The sequence below is a fragment of the Rhineura floridana genome, chromosome 16 (genome assembly GCF_030035675.1).
Source record: "Rhineura floridana isolate rRhiFlo1 chromosome 16, rRhiFlo1.hap2, whole genome shotgun sequence".
NCBI classification, from domain to species: domain Eukaryota; kingdom Metazoa; phylum Chordata; class Lepidosauria; order Squamata; family Rhineuridae; genus Rhineura; species Rhineura floridana.
Genome location: NC_084495.1, coordinates 7,039,822 through 7,059,712, shown reverse-complemented (window position 1 = coordinate 7,059,712; position 19,891 = coordinate 7,039,822). Strand labels below are relative to the sequence as shown.

Sequence of the window (19,891 nt, the reverse complement as noted above, 5' to 3'; positions counted from 1 at the left end):
TACAAGTTCTGCTCTGATCAGCAGCTCATCTAGATCCTGCCTACAATTGCAGCAATTTCCAGGGAGAAAAGTTGAGAAACAAACAGGAAAATCCATCATTGGCCCAAGTAGGATTCAATCAAGGGCAGGGGGTAGGGAAAAGTTCGCCCAATTCTGTTTTGTTCTTTGCTAAGTTCCCCACTTCATATGCTCACTTCTACCAATTAGACATCTCCAACCCAGTTTCATTAATGGGGCAGTTTAGTGCCATTACTTAGGTCCCAAGCCAGGAGAAGTTAGTTGTGTTTAATTCCCATTGAAACACTGGATTTTCCCTGGTTTGGGAGCCCTGTCTTTTTTACCATATAAGTTCCCCATCTACTGAATCTACTTTCACACATTCAGAGAGTGCAGTCTGTTCTTTTTCTGTAAAGATCACCTAGGCATGGACGAATCTGTCAATTCTGGCTCTTCTCTGTTTCTTATTTTTCAGATCTTCGGTTCTCCATCATTCTATACCAGTTTGGAATATTTTTTTTAGAAGTCTCCCTGAAAATTTGTTGGCATTTTAGTTCAGATTTCTCCTATAAACACATTTTTTGCAATCAATTTTCTCTACTATAATGCATTTTTGTAGGTTATTTTCACTAATATGTGTGTTTTTATGGACACTTGCCTATATATTTTTGTACACTCATTCCCCCAAGAGGACTGCACCACAAAATTCAGAGAAGTGTGAATTCTGAAAGACAGGTGCATTTCAGTTTCAGCATTGCTTTGAGAAGTATCAATTAGGTAGGTTCACATTATCCTGAAACATTTCTCCGCCATCCTTAAGATCCCCTTCCCAGTTTTAATCACCCAGACAGGGCTCTCAACTGCCTTCCCATTTTTTCGCGGTCACTTATTGTAATGTAACTGTACTGCCTTCAAGATTCCGACTTATGGTGACCCTATGAACAGGGTTTCCATGAAGCTGAGAGGCAGTGACTGGCCCAAGGTCACCCAGTGCTCTTCATGGCTGTGTAGGGATTTCAACCCTTGTCTCCCAGGTCGTAGTCCAACACCTTAACCACTACACCACACTGGCTCTCTCAGATCACTTATTACATACATGAATTCGGATGGTGCCATCAACGTACAAGGCACTTCACAGGGTAGCATTAAGTAAAGACAAGGTACCCTCGACTGAAGGAGCAGGCATCCTACATTTCAACAGCTGGGAAAGGGAACAGATGGGTTGCAAGAAGAAGATGTATAGGTTCAACTTCCTGTGCTGAGGATCTGTTTCAGGAATAAGCAGTACACCAGAGGATGCCAGGGTGGTTTTTTGGGAGGGATTTCAAAGAAAGAATGGTAGCGAGGAATTGACTTGTGGGTCCAAGGGGCAGGAGGGGAGAGAGGGAACATCTGCTTAGCCACTTGTGAGAACAGAATGGGCCTTTGATCTGCTCCAGAAGTCAGGCTCTTTTTATATTCTTAAAGTTCATCTCATGCACCCCAATGGTCACCGTGTTCATATTTTTAAATGTGCTTTAACTGTTGGTGCTTCTGTTGTTAAATTGCTTCGGAAGTGACTCTGGGCAGCTGCAGGTGGACAGTGAGCTCCGGTCCCTCGAGTGTGACTCTCATGAGCATCCACTTGAATCGCCTGAGGCGGCGCTGAGACCAGCCGGAGAACGAGGCGGGCAAGAGACTGGGGAGCGCGAGGCCTGTCTGGCCCGCAGGAGCCGCTGCCATGGCTTGAGAGGCTGCTAGACCGAGCGAACAAGCGAAGAAAGCAGCTTGCCTGCCTTGTTGCTGCCGCTGCTGCTGCTAAGATGGGCCGCTTCTGTACAAACAGGCCCGGGCTCGGCCGGCGGTGCCTGGAGCCTTTTCCCCGAGGAGTCCTCCACAGGGAGCGGCGGCTGCCATGGCGGCAGCGGAGACCAAGATCACCTACCATCTGGACAACCAGGAGACGCCGTACCTGGTGAAGCTGCCCATCCCGGCTGAGCGGGTGATGCTGGGCGACTTCAAGGCGCTCCTCAACCGGTCCAACTACAAGTTCTACTTCAAGTCTATGGATGATGATTTCGGGGAAGAATCCGATGATGTTGGGGAGCGAATCCTTTGCAACAGCTGCTCAATGTTTGAGGACTAAAATTCTTGAAGTGGCAGTACTACATTTTGGGACAGATTATCTTTAGGCCTGTAAAGAACCTTGTTTATTTTTTTTTAACAATGTTAATATTTTGTTATTTAAATTCCTGTGCGCTGTATTCTTTTTTTGATGTGTATTTTGTATTTGTGTTTATTTAATTATTTTTTATTTTTTGTGAGCCGCCTTGAGGGCCTTTGGCCAAAAGGCGGCATAGAAATAGAATGAATGAATGAAGTTCAAAGGCAGTTAAAGGAACAGGAGACTTTTAGGCAGCTGACAGGGTGGCACAGGCATGCCCAGAAAGGGAGCGTAGGGCAAAACCACCATTCTGCTTAATTGGAACTAAGTGCAAAATTGGATTCTCCTTTTTCATCTTGAGCTCTCTCTACAAAAGAAAAAAAACAACCAAACCCCTTACACAACTCTCCGTTTATTCCATTCTGGTCTCCCAGAACTGCACCAGCTGTTCTGCTTTATTCCCTAGGCAGGCCAATCTGCCCATTTCACTTTGCTTTTTAACAAGGGGGGGCCCGACAAAACAGAAACAAAAACAGAGCCAAAACCAGCATCCCACACGCACTCACGCCATTTACAAATCTTCTTTAGCTGCACTCGGGCCCTGAGAAATCCCCACTGTTTTGGTGGGTTGTATGATGGTCACTCTACCTGGAGCCACACCTGGGCTGCGTGCATATTCCTGGGGAACCAAATTCATACCTCTCTGTCAAATGTTCCTTTCCTTTGTATCCTTCATAATTCCTGCTGGGAATACAACACATGGATTTACTGCAGCCGAGAGCCTGAAATTCTGGGGGAATGGAGACTTGATTTTCAATCTACTTTACTAAATTTCAACTAATTGCTTTTAACACACTTCCTCCGCCAGTATCTTCACAGCTTAACGCCTCATGGTCATTCCTCTGGGAGGTTTTCAGAAAGAAAATGAAATCTAAATACATTCCAGTGATGTAATTGCTATTGGCCTTTGTAACAGATACTCTCTTCCCCACCAATAACTGCTTTAATCAAAGTTTTAAGATAAATGAAAACCAGTAGAATATTCAGAGATTCTATAAATAGTTTAAAAAGCGAGCAAACTGAGTAAAGTGCAACCCAGTCTAGTTTTCTATAAGTGGAATGGCTAAAAAACGCATTGTCCTATGAGGCTTCCCACTATGATTCTTCTCTAAGAACATGAGGTTTGAGAAGATGCCCAAACAACAGATGCATGGTTCTCTCTGGTGGGTGGACGCTCCCATAACGAAATATGGTGGACAGAGGATCATAGAACTGTAGGGTTGGAAGGGGCCTATAAGGCCATCAAGTCCAATCCCCTGCTCAGTGCAGGAATCCAATTTAAAGCATCCTCGACAGGTGGCTGTTCAGCTGCCTTTTGAACGCCTCCAGTGTTGGAGAGCCCATCAACTCCCTAGGTCATTAGCTCCATTGTTGTACCCCTCTAAACGTTAGGAGGTTTTTCCTGATATTCAGCCGAAATCTGGCTTCCTGTAACTTGAGCCCATTATTCCGCATCCTGCACTCAGGACACCCCCCTTCCACTCAAGCTGCTCCGGAGCCCTTCAGTCTTTCCACCTACCCAGCTGAGCACACGGTGACATACGGATACCCCACAACAGAAAGCAACCGTTATTGCAGCATGTTATTACTCCTCTGCATTCCCCTTAAAAGAGCATCTCTGAAACACTGGTGGCAAGGGGTGCATTTTTCTGCCTTTAGCTGATACAGCATTTATGGTCCTTGCTGACAAAGGTAGAGCTTGCCACAATCATTCATTTCCTAGGGACCTCCCTACTGGACTAACAGAACACACTCTACTATCATGGTTGCTGAGAAGTGCGAGGCAATTTGATTCCATCATATGGGTTTGGGTGATCTGCACTGGTTGCTGATCAGTTTCTGGGCTCAGTTCAAAGAGCTGTGTGTTAACGTTCAAAGCCGTTAGCGGCATAGGACCGAGGTGCCTTACAGATAGCTTTCTTCTGTCTGTCCCGTTCTGTATGTTCCAAACATCACCTGAGACTCTGCTCTCTTGCCCTTGCTGGTGACAACCAGGGCTAGGGCTTTTGTGGTGCCCACCCTGTGGAATGTTTTCCTGTGCAAGATGTGACAGGCCTAGGGATGGGTGAGAATTTCAATTCAGTTTGCAGTTCAAGCCGAATCTATCAAATTCACAATTTCTGAAACGATATGAGAACCGAAACACAGCCACCCTTTGAAATCCACACGTAATGCAATTTTGCATTGCAGTTTGCCAACCATACGTCTACAAAATTGCATATGTTAGGGGAAAGTTGAATAAAAATGAATATGGGAGTGAAAATAACATAACATAACATGTATTATCATGTGACAAGAAATGGCTCACAAAAATGTGTACATTAGTCAAAACTGCCTACAAAAATGTGTTTTTAGGAGAAATTCACACCGAAACACTTGAGAATTTTCATGAGGATTCTTTTTAAAAAAAAATGCAAATTGCTGCAGAAATGTGGTGAACTGAATTTACGACTGGAAAAATCAGAAACTGAGAGAGCCAAAACTGACAGACACACCCATCCCTAGCCAGGCCACATCATTCTACTGCTTTCAGCAGGCTGGTGAAGATATGGTCCTTTAATCAGGCCTTCAGCTGACTAATGCTTTCACTGGCTTAGTTTTGTGTTTCTTTTCTTAGCTATTTTGTATCTTTTAAATTTGCTTTTAGTTCGTGTTAATATTTGGTTGTAATTGGGTTCAGTGTGGGGTTTGTTTGCTTTATATTGTTTTGCTACAGATTTCTTAGGTGCCTTGAGTTTCTTTGGGCAGAAATTTACAAAACAACGAGGAAAATTCTCGGTTTCTGACTTTTGCTTGTTTGGTATTGGGCTGGCAAGGTCCATTCTAGAAGACGTTCATGGCTAAATTGCAAAACAAACAAAAACGGAATCCTAAAGCAGTATATATGCACAGTATTTGTGTAGGGACCACTCAACACTGGAGCCACTCCAGCCCACAGAAAATGGCCCCTGGTGTCCCCTGCTCCTCTGTTGGTGAGCTACCAGCAAGCTTATGTGGCAGCGGGGATGGGCAGCTGCAGCAGGGCTGCAAGTGGTGTCAAGTGGCTGGTGGCCATTTCAGTTCCCCCACAATGCACAATGTGCAGCTGAGAACTGTCTGAGGGCCACCACGGTTAGGGTTTCTTATCTTGTGACCCTCACCCTATGGGCCATCTCACACCTAACCATATGTCCAGAGAAGATACTAGCTTGCAAAGTTAAATCAAATTGATTTAAATCATGATTTAAATCGCTTCTCCGAAGGACTCAATGTTAATTATTTAAATCACAGTTTAAATCTCTAGTGAGGAAGATTCCATATAATCATTTTTAGTAGAAGTACATTATTGTTTAATATAAAATTAATACATATTCAGAGATGTAGGTTTCAATAGAAGGTAGGTACACACCAAGCAATTACTCTGAATTGTTTTCAGATTAATGTTCATCAAAAATGGGGTGATAATTTGGTCATTTTAGTACTAAAGCAGAATGAACCAGTGAAGTCCTTCAGGAGATGAACCAACTCCAACTGTTCAATTAATCATGACGTTTTTGTCACGATGTGCCAGAATCACCACCACCAAACAGGCTTTTACATTGTACTACTAAGATTGTTTATTCTTCTGCTTAGTTTTCTTCTTCAACAACATTAACAAAACATGTACATGGATTTTTGAATGGTTAACTATTTCAGTTTTTGTTGTTGTTATGTGCCTTCAAGTCGATTACGACTTATGGCGACCCTATGAATCAGTGACCTCCAAGAGCATCTCTCATGAACCACACTGTTCAGACCTTGAAAGTTCAGGTCTGTGGCTTCCTTTATGGAATCAAGCCATCTCTTGTTTGGCCTTCCTCTTTTTCTACTCCCTTCTGTTTTTCCCAGCATTAGTGTATTTTCTAGTGGATCATGTCTTCTCATTATGTGTCCAAAGTATGATAACCTCAATTTCATCATTTTAGCTTCTAGTGACAATTCTGGTTTAATTTGTTCTGACACTCAATCATTTGTTTTTTTCGCAATCCATGGTATGCACAAAGCTCTCCTCCAACACTACATTTCAAAGGAGTTGATTTTTCTCTTATCTGCTTTTTTCGCTGTCCAACTTTCACATCCATACATAGAGATCAGGAATACCATGGTCTGAATGATCCTGACTTTAGTGTTCAGCAATAAATCTTTGCATTTGAGGACCTTTTCTAGTTCTCTTATAGCTGCCCTACCCAGTCCTAGCCTTCTTCTGATTTCTTGACTATTGTCTCCATTTTGGCTAATGACTGTGCCAAGGTAAATTTGGCAATTTCAACCAAGTCAACATGAGAAAATATTGGGGTGGTACAATTAACTCAGTCATCTTCACTTCTGTCTTCCTTGTTTATTGTCTGGAAAAGAAATACAAGCTTTCCTGCTTTTTCAGTTCCCAACTTATTTCTCAATTTAGAATGAATTAGTCCAAAGGAAGAAAACTTTCTCTGTACAGCTGCAGAAGAGGCTAGAGCTGTTAAGAGCTGGGCTACCACTTCAGTGGTCCCCTCCTTGTTCAGATCCACTCCATCTCCCCAAATTCTCCATTCATTGACCTTCTCTATCTTTGCACTTAGCGAGAGGCAAGGCCTTGAGAGAGGGCTAGAGCGAGAGTGTGCGGACTTCATGTGCACCACCTGCAGAATAGGACTGGTTATCTCCCATCTCCATAAACTACTGTCAACGTATTCACAGAGTATAATTAGTAGTTGTATACTTAATATTCATGGTGATACCTTTGGCCTAGACTCTTTTTTTACTAATTGTTTAAGAAAATTTTGAAATCTGATTTAAATACAAAAATCAAATTTTTAAAAATCCGATTTTAAATTTTAAAAATCTGATTTTTTTATATTTTTAAAAAAGCACTGATTTTGATCAACCCTGGTTTTTACTATCTTCCAGGGGGTTGGCAAAGACATGACTGAGCAATGCATGTCTAACCTGGGCACAGAGGAGAGGACTTCTACCAAACCCGCTTGGTTTCTATGCTGGGTACAAATGGAACACACCTACATCAACCTGCTCATTCACATCTATGCAATTGAGGGTCACCTATGGCTACTAGACTAGTGCGAAATTCAAGGCTGGTTTAACAGATACCCATGCACCACTTCCTAATACGTATGCTCTCAGCATAACACCCTTGTGTTGACTGTACAAGGGATAGCATACATAACTACATTTTCCCCTGACAGCAGTCAGCAAGGTTAATGGTTCCTTTCTAGTATCATTTGGGGTATCTGGTTGCACCATTCCAGACTTCTGCCATCCTGATTGAACATCCAAGTCAATTAGATGTCATAAAACGGATTCAGAGCTTCCCTGCAGATTTCTATGCAAGCATCTTTTCATTTCAACAAATCCACTCGGGCCTCCATCCCCTCAATCTCATCGCTCACCCAAACGTTTCAATCACGTAGAATTGGGAAAGTCAATATCCAAAGTTCCAGTATTGTGTGAGGTTTCCCAGATGTTATCCATTTAAGGTACTTCACAAAGCATTTCTCTGGAAACCCCATTTCCCTCCTCGCTGGAGGACACTAAGGCCTCCAGAGGAAACTCTTCATGCAGCCCCTGAAGAAAAACCCCAGGAATGTAAGAAATGCAAAAAAGCATTCTGAAAGGAAGAATATGAATGCTGGGTGCAAATCCTTTAGAACAGGGATACAGAAAGTTTGTTTTTTTTTCCTGTCGAGGACCACATTCCCATGGAGACAGTATGTTAGGGGATGCAGGCCAGTGATGAATGCAGCCAGAGCCTATAGTGGTCAACGTTTGCACCGTTGCACAGAACTTTCTCTCCTGGCTGGACTAAAAGAACACGCTCTACCAACTTGGCTGCTGACAAGTGCCAGACAATTTGATTCCATCACACCGGTTTTGTGTGATCTGCACTGGTTGCTGATTAGTTTCTGGGCTCGATTCAAAGTGCTGGTGTGTTAACTTTCAAAGCCATTAAAGGCCTGGGCTTTCCTCCCTCCCTTCCTCCCTGAACTCCGGCCAAAACTGATTGCTTGCAGAGGGCCTTGTGCATTTTCTATTGTTCCATCTACTTAGAGTCACCAAATCACTGAGCAATCGAAGGTGCCTGTAAGGTCATCAAGTCCAACCCCCTGCTCAATGCAGGAATCCAAGTTAAAGCATCCCCGACAGGTGGTTGCCCAGCTGCCTCTGGAATGCCTCCAGTGTTGGAGCACCCACCACCTCCCGAGGTCATTGGTTCCATTCTTGTACCGCTCTAACTTCAGTTCATCCATTTTCATTCTTGCCTTTCCTGCCCTCTTTCTCTCCCTTTGGGCTCCCTTAATTGTGGCTTAGGTTTATCAAATTTGTACATCACTTCCCACTGAGAAAGCTCCAAAGCGATCTACAGCTCACTGCAAGACTTTCCCCAGGCCCACCAGGTCCACTGTGTAGAAGCAGCCACGTCTCCTTCTCTGCCTTTCCCTGCCTCACACACAAACGCAACAAAACTATGGCATGTTTTCATCGTCTACTGAAAACTTGCCTTTTGCCCAGGCATTCCTCAACAGAGGATGCCAACTGCCTTCTGCATCGCCTGGAGGGTATTTTATCACACTCGTTTTATTGTCTTCATATATTTTTGATGTATTTTATTATGATTGTATTATAACCGCTATTACAAACTGCTTCGGGATTATTTTTTTTAAAAAAGAAATGAAAAGCAGCATAGAAATGTTTTTCAATAAATAAATACACAGAAGAGGAAGCCATTCCTGGGAGGGTAGTCTGGAGAAGAGATGAATGTATTCTGTCTTGCCCACAATCCCCTCACCCATCTATCCGCCCACTCCCACGCAGACAGAACAAGCATCACATTCGTCCCTTCATTCTCTCTCATGCACACACCATGCATCCATTCACACACACACTTATGCTTGCAGACCCTCTCCCTGCCCTGCCTTCTCTTCTTATGCCTCCTGCCACCGTTCTGAAGCAAATCTTTCTCCCCGCTGCTGGCCACCTGCCCCACTTTCTCCCCCACCCACCCCACTTCTGCCTCAACTCTGCACCTCATCCTTGTCTTCATCGTTCTGCTTCCCTGGCCTTGCACTGCTGGATGCAGGGACAGCAGGACCGAGACCAGGAGGCAGGCAAGCAGGCACACATACCACCTCGAGGCCCAACCATGGAGCACGGTGACAAGAGCATCTTTCAGAAGGATGTTGTAGGTGTCACGGCGCGCAGCGGTGCTTCCGAGCACATACAGAAGCCTGCCTGCCTGCCTCTCGCCTTTCGCCATGCACAGATGGGGAAGGAAAGGGAGGCCCTGGGGAGACACATACAATGAGGGCCCACCTCTGCCCTAATGACACCAGTGGCTGTGTACAGCTGCCAAAGGAAGTGCCAGACATACGTGCAAAAAGGGAGCTTGAGAAAAATCAACTCTTTGGCTTGGCTGAAGCTTTGAGCAAGTGCCCACCCCTGTGGGAAGACTTCCTCCATCCGTGAGGGCAGCAGAATTGGCAGTTTCCCTGCCCATCACCTCCTCCAGGTTCCTCTAACCCAAACCTCGGCAGGGGATCACTCTAGAAGAGGGAAACAACTTGGCATGGGTCTTCTAACATGCTTTCATAGGCCATGTTTTAGAGATGGGTTTATAGCACAGTGAGGAGTCTGGCTGGGAGTCCAGCATCTGTGAGTTTAAATCCCCAATCGTGTCTCCTGGGTGTCAAGGGCCAGCTAAAGATCTCCCCACAGGGAGTGGCTCAGGGGTTACGTGTCCTGCCACCTGTGCAGCCGTGGGCAAGCTGCAGAGTCCCAAGGAGCCCAGCTGCCCCCCAGCTGGCAGTTGCGGACAAGAAAGGGGCTGGCTTGTGTAGCTGTGGCAAGCTGAGCAGGCCCTAGCCAGCTGGGGAGGACTCAAAGGGAGGCAAGGGTAAACCCTCTGTGAATACCACTTACCATGAAAACCCTATTCGTAGGGTCGACATAAGTCGGGATCGACTTGAAGGCAGCCCATTTCCATTCTTTTTAATGACCCAAACTACCATGTTTAGCCTTGTTTACAAGCTTGAGAAGCCACTCCAGGAGGGCATGGTAGAGAGAGGTGGGTGGAGAATGCGTCACTCTGGCCACTTTTCCACCGACTAAACTCACCCTTGTCCAAAGTAGCTTTCTGAGCATTAAAAAAAGGTCTGTTGGGAAGCAGTCACAGGCTCTTGCTTGTTTGTTGTTACTTTTATGTTCTCAAGGTTGGATGATCGCAATGAGCTTTATGTGAGGATGCCTTTGAAAATGGGTTGGAAGCTTCAATTAGTGCAGAATGCGGATGCCCAATTGTTTTATTGTCTTGCTCTAACATTGTGTTGGTCGCCTGGTGACAGTACCAGATTTAGGCATAAGCTAAACAAGCTACAGCTTAGGGCCTCATAATCCGCAGGGGCCTCAAAAACTTTCAGAATTTTGTGGGGGGCTGTTAAAATTTTATGTGTACTTGTCAGGCCCAGGATGCGACTCAGGAACCAGACCACAGGTTGTAGTTAATTCGTGTTTTATTACAGTAATGTCCAACAAAGACTGCGCTTTCTCATGAAGCAATACAGGGATACAGGTCCTGCGACATTGGGAGAAAGTTGACAGAGCAAGGGGCTGCTTCCCGCCTGTTCTTTAAGAAGGGGCTAAACGGGCGCGCAATCTTTCGCTCCTCCTTAACTGCCCCTCAGGTACTGCCCGCCTTCCCCCCCTTCTCTCCTGTCTTTTCAACCGTCTGCGTGTGCGTGGTGAGGGGGGAGGCATCACCTCCTCCTCTTCTGAAGTGTCCGATACCCCTATGGGTGATAAAGGAGGAGCTGAGGGTAAACCATCTCTCCGCCTTTCTGCTGTGATCAGCCCTCCCTCTTGCTCTGAGCTGCGGAGAAGGGAGGGCCTGGGAATGTCTGGGGGGGATTCTAAAACTTCAAGGCTCTCAGGCTCCCCATTGCTAGGCGACCCTATCTCTGGCATGTCCTCTGTTTCGGCTTCGCTCCATAGAGGGTAAGTTCCTCCCTCCTCCCTCTGCCAGCCATTTGAATCCTCTTCTGACAACCCCCCAGGAGCCCAGCTCATCCTCCCGACAGTACTGAATATATGTATATATCTGGTGTAATTTTTTAACAAAGGGCCTCCAAGCTTTCTATAGCTTAGGGCCTCACCAAGTCTAAATCCGGCACTGCCTGGTGACCTCCGGGTATCGACTAAAAAATCTAATAAATAATTATAATAATATTCTACCTTTCCTCCAGGGTGGCACATGTGGTTTCCCCCCTCTTCATTTTGTCCTCACAACAACCCTGCGAGTTAGGCTACGAGGTGGTGACTGGTCCAAGATCACCTAGTGAGCATCACGGCTGAGAGGGGATTTGAACCCTGGTCTCCGAGATCCTAGTCTGACACTTTAACCACTACATTACACTGGCTGCCACGTGGTGTTCATGTGTAATGTGCAATGTGTAGTTTGGCCCAATGCTAGCATTGACTGTCAACTTGAGACAGACAAACCCCCCGAAATCTATCACTGGGTATTGTGTGCACATCTAATTTCCATAAATCTACTGGAGATCTATTCTAAAAGACACATTTTTAACAGAATATCGAAACACTGCTTGCAGGAACAGAGTGAAACAGCCGTGGTTCTCCTGAAACGATTGTGATTTTCAGATTTAATTATCAAGGCACAAGAGCTGCAGGTATCAGTGCCCGAGAGGGAAAGCGCAAACAGTGCAATTACTCCCTGCTCTCCCCTTTGAGCACATGGCTTCCAGGCACGCCAAGGTCAGGAGACAAATGCGGCACAAAGGTTTTCCTTTTCATTAGGGACATGCAGGAATACCTCACATGGTAACAGCAAAAGGTTGACACGGTAAAAGCTTGGCAAGGCAAAGATGAGTGTGTTGCTCAAGATCAGAAAAGAGCTGTATAAAATTACAAGAAATGAAATCAACATGCATCTCTCTTAACCAAATTATCTCTTTGCTCCTAGAGCCCCACTGAGTGCCACCTACGTATTTCAATCTGCAACCTCTCTTCATTAGCAAATGTAGTTGCCTGAGGGTACCAAGAGTGAAGAGACTGTGTATTACATTTTGATTCCCTCCTTTCTTCCAAGGTGCTTAGAGTAGTATGTATGGAGTGAATATGGCTCCCTCCACCACCCCTTTCATCCCCAGAAAAACCCTGCAAGGTAGGCTACGCTGAGAGGGTGTGAGTCGCCCAGTGACACCCATTGAGCTTCATGGGTAAATGAGGATTGGAACATTAGACTCCCACTCAAGTCCCACCCTCTGTCCCAGCCTTCACCAACCGGTGGCCTCCAGAGGTTTTGGACTACAGCTCCAATAATCCTTGACCACTGATCATGCTGGCCGGGGACGATGGGAGCTGCAGTCAAACAGCATCTGGGGCCACCAGGTGGCGGAACGGTGTTCTCTTTGGTTTCATTGGGTTTGGGGTTATTGTTTTCATCTCTGCTGTAAGCCAACACTGCAGAGGTGGCATATAAACATTTTAAATAAATAGCAACTATTTTTTCCCCCCAAAATAGTAAGAGTTTAAACAACTTGAAATATCATCTTCCCCCTTCTATACTCAGTCGATCACTAGGCTCTGCAGGTGAGGGCCTCCTGCAGATACCATCTTATCAGGAGGTCCGTTTCTTTATCGTAGTGGCACTTGCCTTTTGGCATTCCCTCCCCTTAAGTATTCGACAGGCGCCATCTCTGTTATGTTCTCAGTGCTTACTGAAGACCTTCCCCTTTCAACAAACCTTTGAAGCAGAGACCTCATCCCAGTCAGTGTTGGAACTGCCTTTTAAGATGTTTTTAAAGCTTTTTTTTAAAAGATGTTTTTAAAGATGTTTCTTTTTAAAAATGTTTTTCAGATTTTTTGTTTTTGAGATTTTTTTAGTGTTTTGTTCTCTGTTCGCCACCCTGCTCCTTCAGGGACAGAAGGGTGTTTGTTTGTTGAATTAATTATATACAACAACAACTCTCTGATGTGGGGGTGGGAAACCTCAGCCATGGGGGCTGAACGCAGTCCTCAAGGCCTGACCCTCTAGACTCTCTCTCACTGGCCCTGGCCCACTCTGCATTCTCCTTGAGTACTTCTGCCTGACTCGAACGTGTTCTTGAACCGTGATGACGCCTCTCGCTTGTCTTGATGGAGGACAGGAAGAAACCTCTGGTTTTCGCATGGCTGGAATGTAGCCCACTGTAAAACAGTACGCTTCACATCTGTCGCGCCACCATTTGCCTCTGCCCCCCCCTCCGAAACTGCAAGGCTCCCCTGTAGGGAATGTGGCTCTCGGGCTGACAAAGATTCCCTACCTGCTGCTCTAAATGGGAAATGGAAATGGACTGCCTTCGGGTCAATCCCGACTTATGGCGACCCTATGAATAGGGTGTTCATGGTAAGCGGTATACAGAGGGGTTTACCCTTGCCTCCCTCTGAGGCTAGTCCTCCTCAGCTGGCTAGGGCCTGCTCAGCTTGCCACAACTGCACAAGCCAGCCCCTTCCTTGTCCGCAACTGCCAGCTGGGGGGCAACTGGGCTCCTTGGGACTATGCAGCTTGCCCACGGCTGCACAGGTGGCAGGGCACGTAACCCCTGAGCCACTCACTGTGGGACTGATCTTTAGCTGGCCCTTGACGCCCAGGAGACGCGAGCGGGGATTGGAACTCACAGACTCTGGACTCCTAGCCAGGTTGTCCTCCCCACTGTGCTATACCAGCTCTTAAATGGCAATACAGTGGCCTAAACCAGAGTCTGTCCGCCCATCCAAACAATCTAATTTTATTCCTGCTCTTACCAGAACTGTTCTTGTACTGGTCCAGCACAGCAAAGTGGGCCAATGGTAAGCCAACATGTGGACGTGAGATGCATGCATGCAGCATTACTTGCCGACTCACCATGGAACCATGCCTCAGTAAGGAACGCCCACAGGCTTGTTTAGACGCATTCCTGTCCCTCCGGCTGATCTCTCGACACTTCTAGGAACTGTGCTAGGAACACAGGAAACCTGCAAACAAGACGAAGAGGAGATGGGATTATGATCAAACACCACAAAGGCCAGGGTGGGTGCAGCAGACAAGTATATGAGACAGATCAGCATAACGGAACAAAAGCAGCTTGCAATTAGCACCTCAGTAAAAACAGCTTCCAAGCACAGAGGCAAGGCCCCTGCTCAGCGAGAACAGAGCCGGTGGTCCTCTCGTCCTAACGTTAAAACACCTGCTTGGTTTGTTGTTGTTTTAAGAAAAGGGTAGAAATCAGACAAAGCGAGCCCAGTGAGTGGCCTCAATAACGCAGCTTCGTTTGGGCAGAAATGGGCACGATGATCAATGCAGGCATGCCGCTGAAAATGACAACCCTGTGTTGGGTTCTCCCTCTCTTTATGTAACATCTAAGTAGACTTATACAGGGTGTGACATGAAGACGTGGAGCATTTCTTAACACTCCACATCACTGGCTATTGTGGCAGGAAACAACACTTGCAAAGCCTGCCTGCAAAAGGAGGCGGAACAACCTGACACACGGTGGAGGCTGCCATTTGTTCATGCGTGCTGAGCATCGCTCCGAGTGAAGCACAAGGTTTGCTCTGATGCTGGAAGGGAGACAGAGTAGAGCAATCTCCATAGCAGCCACAAACTAAACCACAGCCATGCACAGCCTACCTCAGTTTGTAACCTATGCACATGGCAGATGTGGGAGACTCAGAGTTCCACTGTCCATAGCAAGGTGCCACACTGTCATGCAAAGCCCTGAATGGGCCTGCTATCCATGCCTGCTTACTGGACTTCAGGCTGTGAAATGAAGCCTGATCTCAGAGCATGGGCCACTGATGTATTCAGAGTCTGTGGGCTGAAGACCACAACTCTTTCACACACACAACTTTTGCAGTCAGGTATTTACATACCCCGCATTTCACACACACACACACACACACACACACACACACACACACACACACACACATCCATTCTGTGTTGTGAGATTTGCAAATTAAACACATGCTTGCTTTGCATGACGGAAAGGAGGTCTGCAGAATACTGATGCCTCTACTGATTATGCCCCCTGACCATGAGAAGCCTTACTGCCTGTCCCCTGCCCTGTGTCAGGGTTGATCCAGACAACCATCAAAGGGAGAGTGTATTCGAGCTCATGTCCTGCTTTGGATTTCACACAGGCATCTGGCTGGCCACTGTGGGAACAGAATGCTGGACTTCTGCTCTGGTCCAGTGTGGCTCTTCTGAAGTTCTGACATTGGCGCAAGGAACCAGGAATTGCTTCAGAGGTCAGTGCCAAAGCAGTCAAGCCAGGAAACACACCAGGCCCAGCCCAGCCAGAGAAGGCCATCATTGCCCTCATAGCCTTTTCGGCTAGGAGAGCCACCAGCCAATCTGCGTGGGTGGAGTCACTCCAGCACCCGGGAACTCTTCCACTATCCAGGAAGATGCTACAACTTGCAGCTCTGGTGGCTCACCAAACAGGACCGCTGGGGACTGAGATGCGGGTTCCCTGGTTGAACCAGCAGCTTCTGACACCTGGTATCTTCAGAGATAAGTCAGCCACAAAGCTGGGGTTCTCATGGTGCTGTTTAACTGCGCCAGTCACTAAATTCTGTGTGCAGTGCGAGGACGGGCACGAGAAACACATGCAACCCTCTTTCCAGCCCACAAAAGTGCTTCTCGGTTGTTAATGCATTTTATTTTCTCAATAATTCTGGGAGTTCAGATCCTCACTCTTGTTTACAGATGAGTAGCTCAAGTAGAGATATACCGCATATGAGAGATCTGTTCAGATAGTGAGATGCGTGGCTGAGCTTCTCTTTAAATGCAGGCCCTCTTACCTCAAAAACGGAAAGGAAGAAAAAGCACCTTGCCTAGGGTTGCTAAATTAAAAAATACGGAAAATAAGGGATTTGTTCATGTTTCGTGTCTGTAAAAAAGGGATACTACTATACCCAATAGGTCTGTGGAATTCTGAACAAAGCAAACACCTTTAAAAACTAAAGTCTCTTAAAACTCAGATCCGTTTGCCCACCCTGCTTGAAAGCACCTAAGCTTTCTAAACTACCTTAAGTATCATTTTTTAAAATATACATTAGATCCATTGTAAAATCCTCAATGTGGACAGATTTAAGTCATCTAAAGCCTAATTTAAATCAGCAAGACAGAGAGGCAGATTTAAGTAATCTCAATCATTTCAATAAAGTTGTGCTTCATAATTCCAGAGCAAGTGTGCATACCAACTGGTTTGCCACTAAACAGAGACCGATGGAATGGTCTTGGAGCACCTGACCCTCCCACATTCCTAACAGCCACAATTCTGTTGGAGGCTCATAGCATGGCAGCAATGATCCACAGGGTAAGCAGTTACATGTGTTATAGTCCCAATATCAATCATCTGCCACAGAGAGGCCAGTTTTTGCTGACATCGTCCAGGTTAACGCAAAGAGGGTGCACAAGCACCAAGTTTTGATCAAATGGAAGCAGTAACGTTGCACGGAGCAAAGGCAACCTTCTCCACTTCAGTGTCCTCCAGATACTTTAGACGACAATTAGCCGCAACCCACATGGCTGAGCTGGCTGAGGCAGATGGGAGACATAATCTAAAATATCTGCATAGGCATCAGGTTGGCCACAGGAGAACAGGATGATTGGCTAGATGGGCCCCTGCCCTGATCCAGCAGGCTGTGCTGTGCTGATGTTCTTAAGTGAGGAGCAAGTATTACGTGGCACCTACAACAGCGCCAGTTCTGCAGATCAAAGTGGCGGAGTGGCACATGTGGGGCAGGGCCATCCTGCAACATCACTGGACCATCCTGCAAAATTTTTACCCACATCACTCATTCCAGCATCTCCAAGATTTGCCCATACGGGCAGGTGCTGAGCAACGGGGACCCCCCTCTGCACCTCACGGGCGAACTCACCGCCATCATGCAAGTACAGCTCTCCAGGGGGACAGAGCAGCACAAGCAAAAATGGAAGGAGAAGCCAAAAGACTGGAACATTTTACTCCAGTAAAGTAAATACGGCCCTCTAGGCCCCTCTACCTGGTCTCTTCCCCAGGGCAGGCCACGCCCTTTGCTGGCCCTCCTCGAGCATTCAGCAACAGTGGCTAGTGTGTGCCCTTAAAGGTCCCTCTTGCTGGCCAGGGTGGGGAGATCTTACAATCACAGAACAGTAGAGTTGGAAGGGGCCTGCAAGGCCATTAAGTACAACCCCCTGCTCAATGCAGGAATCCAACTTAAAGCATACCAGACAGGTGCCTGTCCACTAAGTCTATCTATACCCCTCTGATTTGTGCCTGGCTGGACAGTAGCCCAATGTACAAAGGTAAGAGTTAATCAGCTGCACCACCCGCTTTTGCCTCTGACCTTGTCCATCCCTGGCATGTGGCCCCAAGAACATTCCCCACAAGGGAATGTGGTCCTCAGGGTGAAGAGGGTTCCCCACCTCTGCTTTACTATATAAACTAGTGATGAACACGCAGTTTGGGCTTTCTGACCTAAAGCCCCCAAAGCTACTGGCAAGGCAGGTGCTGGGCCTTGGGAGTTGGTAGTCATCTGGTTTCTACCACCAGCCTCGGCTACTACCAAGTTGTCACCCACCTGGCAAGTGTGCAGCTCCTTACAGCCAAGTACCAGCCACCATCGGCTAAGCGGGTGTGGGGGGGAGACCCTCCGCTGTAGATGCACTTCCATGGATTATTGGATGCAACTACTCGTCTCTGCACACAGTCCTGTCCCAAGTTCCCTCTTGACCTGGCAGGGAAGGGCTGTGGCTCACTGGCAGAGCATCTGCCTCGGATGCAGAAAGTCCCAAGTTCAATTCCCAGCATTTCCAGGTAGAGCCGCTGCCAGTCAGTGTGAGGACAACATTGAGGTAGATGGACCACGGGTCTGACTCAGTACAAAGCAGCTTTCTACATCCCTCTAGTGCTCCAACACGCACGTGGACCTTGTGAGCACGTGGACCAGTTTAGACTATCAGTTTCAATGGCTTTGCAAACACAAAGGCGTCCCATCACCCGTCGGATTACACAGGGAAGACTTTGAGGGCAGGCAAGTTCAAGCATCCATCCAAGTTCCTGCTGCAGATGACCAGATCAGGGCAAAGCCATGAATGCTGCTCGGTTAACTAATAATGATATTTGCTTATAGTGAAAGGTGAATTCTTTACAGGATTTCCCCCAGTGTAGAAACCAACCTACAGAGAGAAGACGGGCTCATGAAATCCAAACCATTCAGCCCAGCCGACTCATCAGCGGGAGAGAGAGAGCAGACGTAAACGACATGTGTGCATTAGAAAGCGGCAAGTGTTTGGTTATTGCTGGGAGGTGTTTCCTCCCCAAAATGAAATAAAGGCATTTGGCAATTCATTTTTACCATGTATGAAAATGCAAATTGGGTTTAAGAGAGAGAGAGAGTGCAATAAACCAGAAGTGCCTAATTATTTATACAAGCTTTTTAATCAAAACAATGAAACATACAGAGCAACTGTCTATGTTGATTGATAAAGCTGGCTTCTACCAACCGACCAAAAAAAAAAAAATCTTAGAGGAATTATACCAGGTGCCCAAATTAACAATCCTGCAGATGATTTCTACAGACAGGCGCTTGGCTTTATGAACACCTTTTGCATTCCTGAGCTGAGAACACTCATTAACCCTTCTGCTCTGCTCCTTTACAAGTCATTTCTGCTGTACGTATTGACTAATGCCTCTGACAGGAGGAGTAGCTATAATTCAGCACTCGGAGGCAAATAGCTGCTCACTGAATGCAGGGCTGGGTGGCTCATTTCTTGTTGGGGGAGATTGTTTTTGTTTCCTGTGCATGTCTGCCAGCGAGGGAAGGTGTATAGAAGGATGTGGAAAGCAGCTGCTTTCACTTAAGCTTATTACATTTCACTAGATGAGAATAAAATAAGCACTAATAGATGTTTGCATTAGATTGCAGGGAGTCACTTCTCTGTTTAGCGCTAGGAAAGCAAGCTGTACCGTGTAATTCTTCTTGCGGTACACCTTGGGCTTCAATTGATCAAACACCATTCCCCAATACTGTGTGACCAAACTGGCTAATGGTGACCTGCCACCGTTTTTGACAAATCAATGCACATGCCTTCGGAAAGCAGGTATTTCTGAGCAGCACCGATGCCTTGCAGTGGGCAGTGCATAGACGTGTGTGTGTGTGTGTGTGTGTGTGTGTGTGTGTGTGTGTGTGTGTGTGTGTGTGTGTGTGTGTGTGTGTGTGTGTGTGTGTGTGAGAGAGAGAGAGAGAGAGAGAGAGAGAGAGAGAGAGAGAGAGAGAGAGAGAGAGAGAGAGAGAGAGAGAGAGAGAGAGAGAGAATTTTATTCCAGCTTCCTCCTCAAAAGGATTGGTGAAGAAGAGAGAGGTTTTTAGTCTTTCCTCACTGCAGACAAACACTCTATTAAAATACATTAAAAGCTACTGCCTACTAATTTGCTTTTGCCTTTAAAGGTTTTTTGTTTTTTTAAAAAAAACAGTAGAAGTCAACACACAGAAATTTCAACAGCTGGCACAAAAGCGCTAAAGTAACAGTTATTCGTCTAGCAGCAACACAGAAAACAAGTAATGATCATAACCTAATGCACAACTGAAGGGAGGGGGAAGAGAAAAACAGCCCTGCGAGTTTCATTATAGGCCAGAAATATCCACTTTCAG

General features: G+C 46.3%; 1 protein-coding gene across 1 annotated transcript in view; it reads right to left on the bottom strand.

The window, feature by feature from the left end:
- The window catches only part of NEXMIF (neurite extension and migration factor), a 158,404-nt gene extending 144,337 nt beyond the window's left edge, over positions 1–14,067 (bottom strand). The window contains exon 1 of the mRNA XM_061598432.1: positions 14,015–14,067. The gene's annotated coding sequence lies outside the window, so the exon portion shown is untranslated. The remainder of the gene's footprint in view (positions 1–14,014) is intronic.
- Between the last annotated feature and the right edge of the window lie 5,824 nt (positions 14,068–19,891).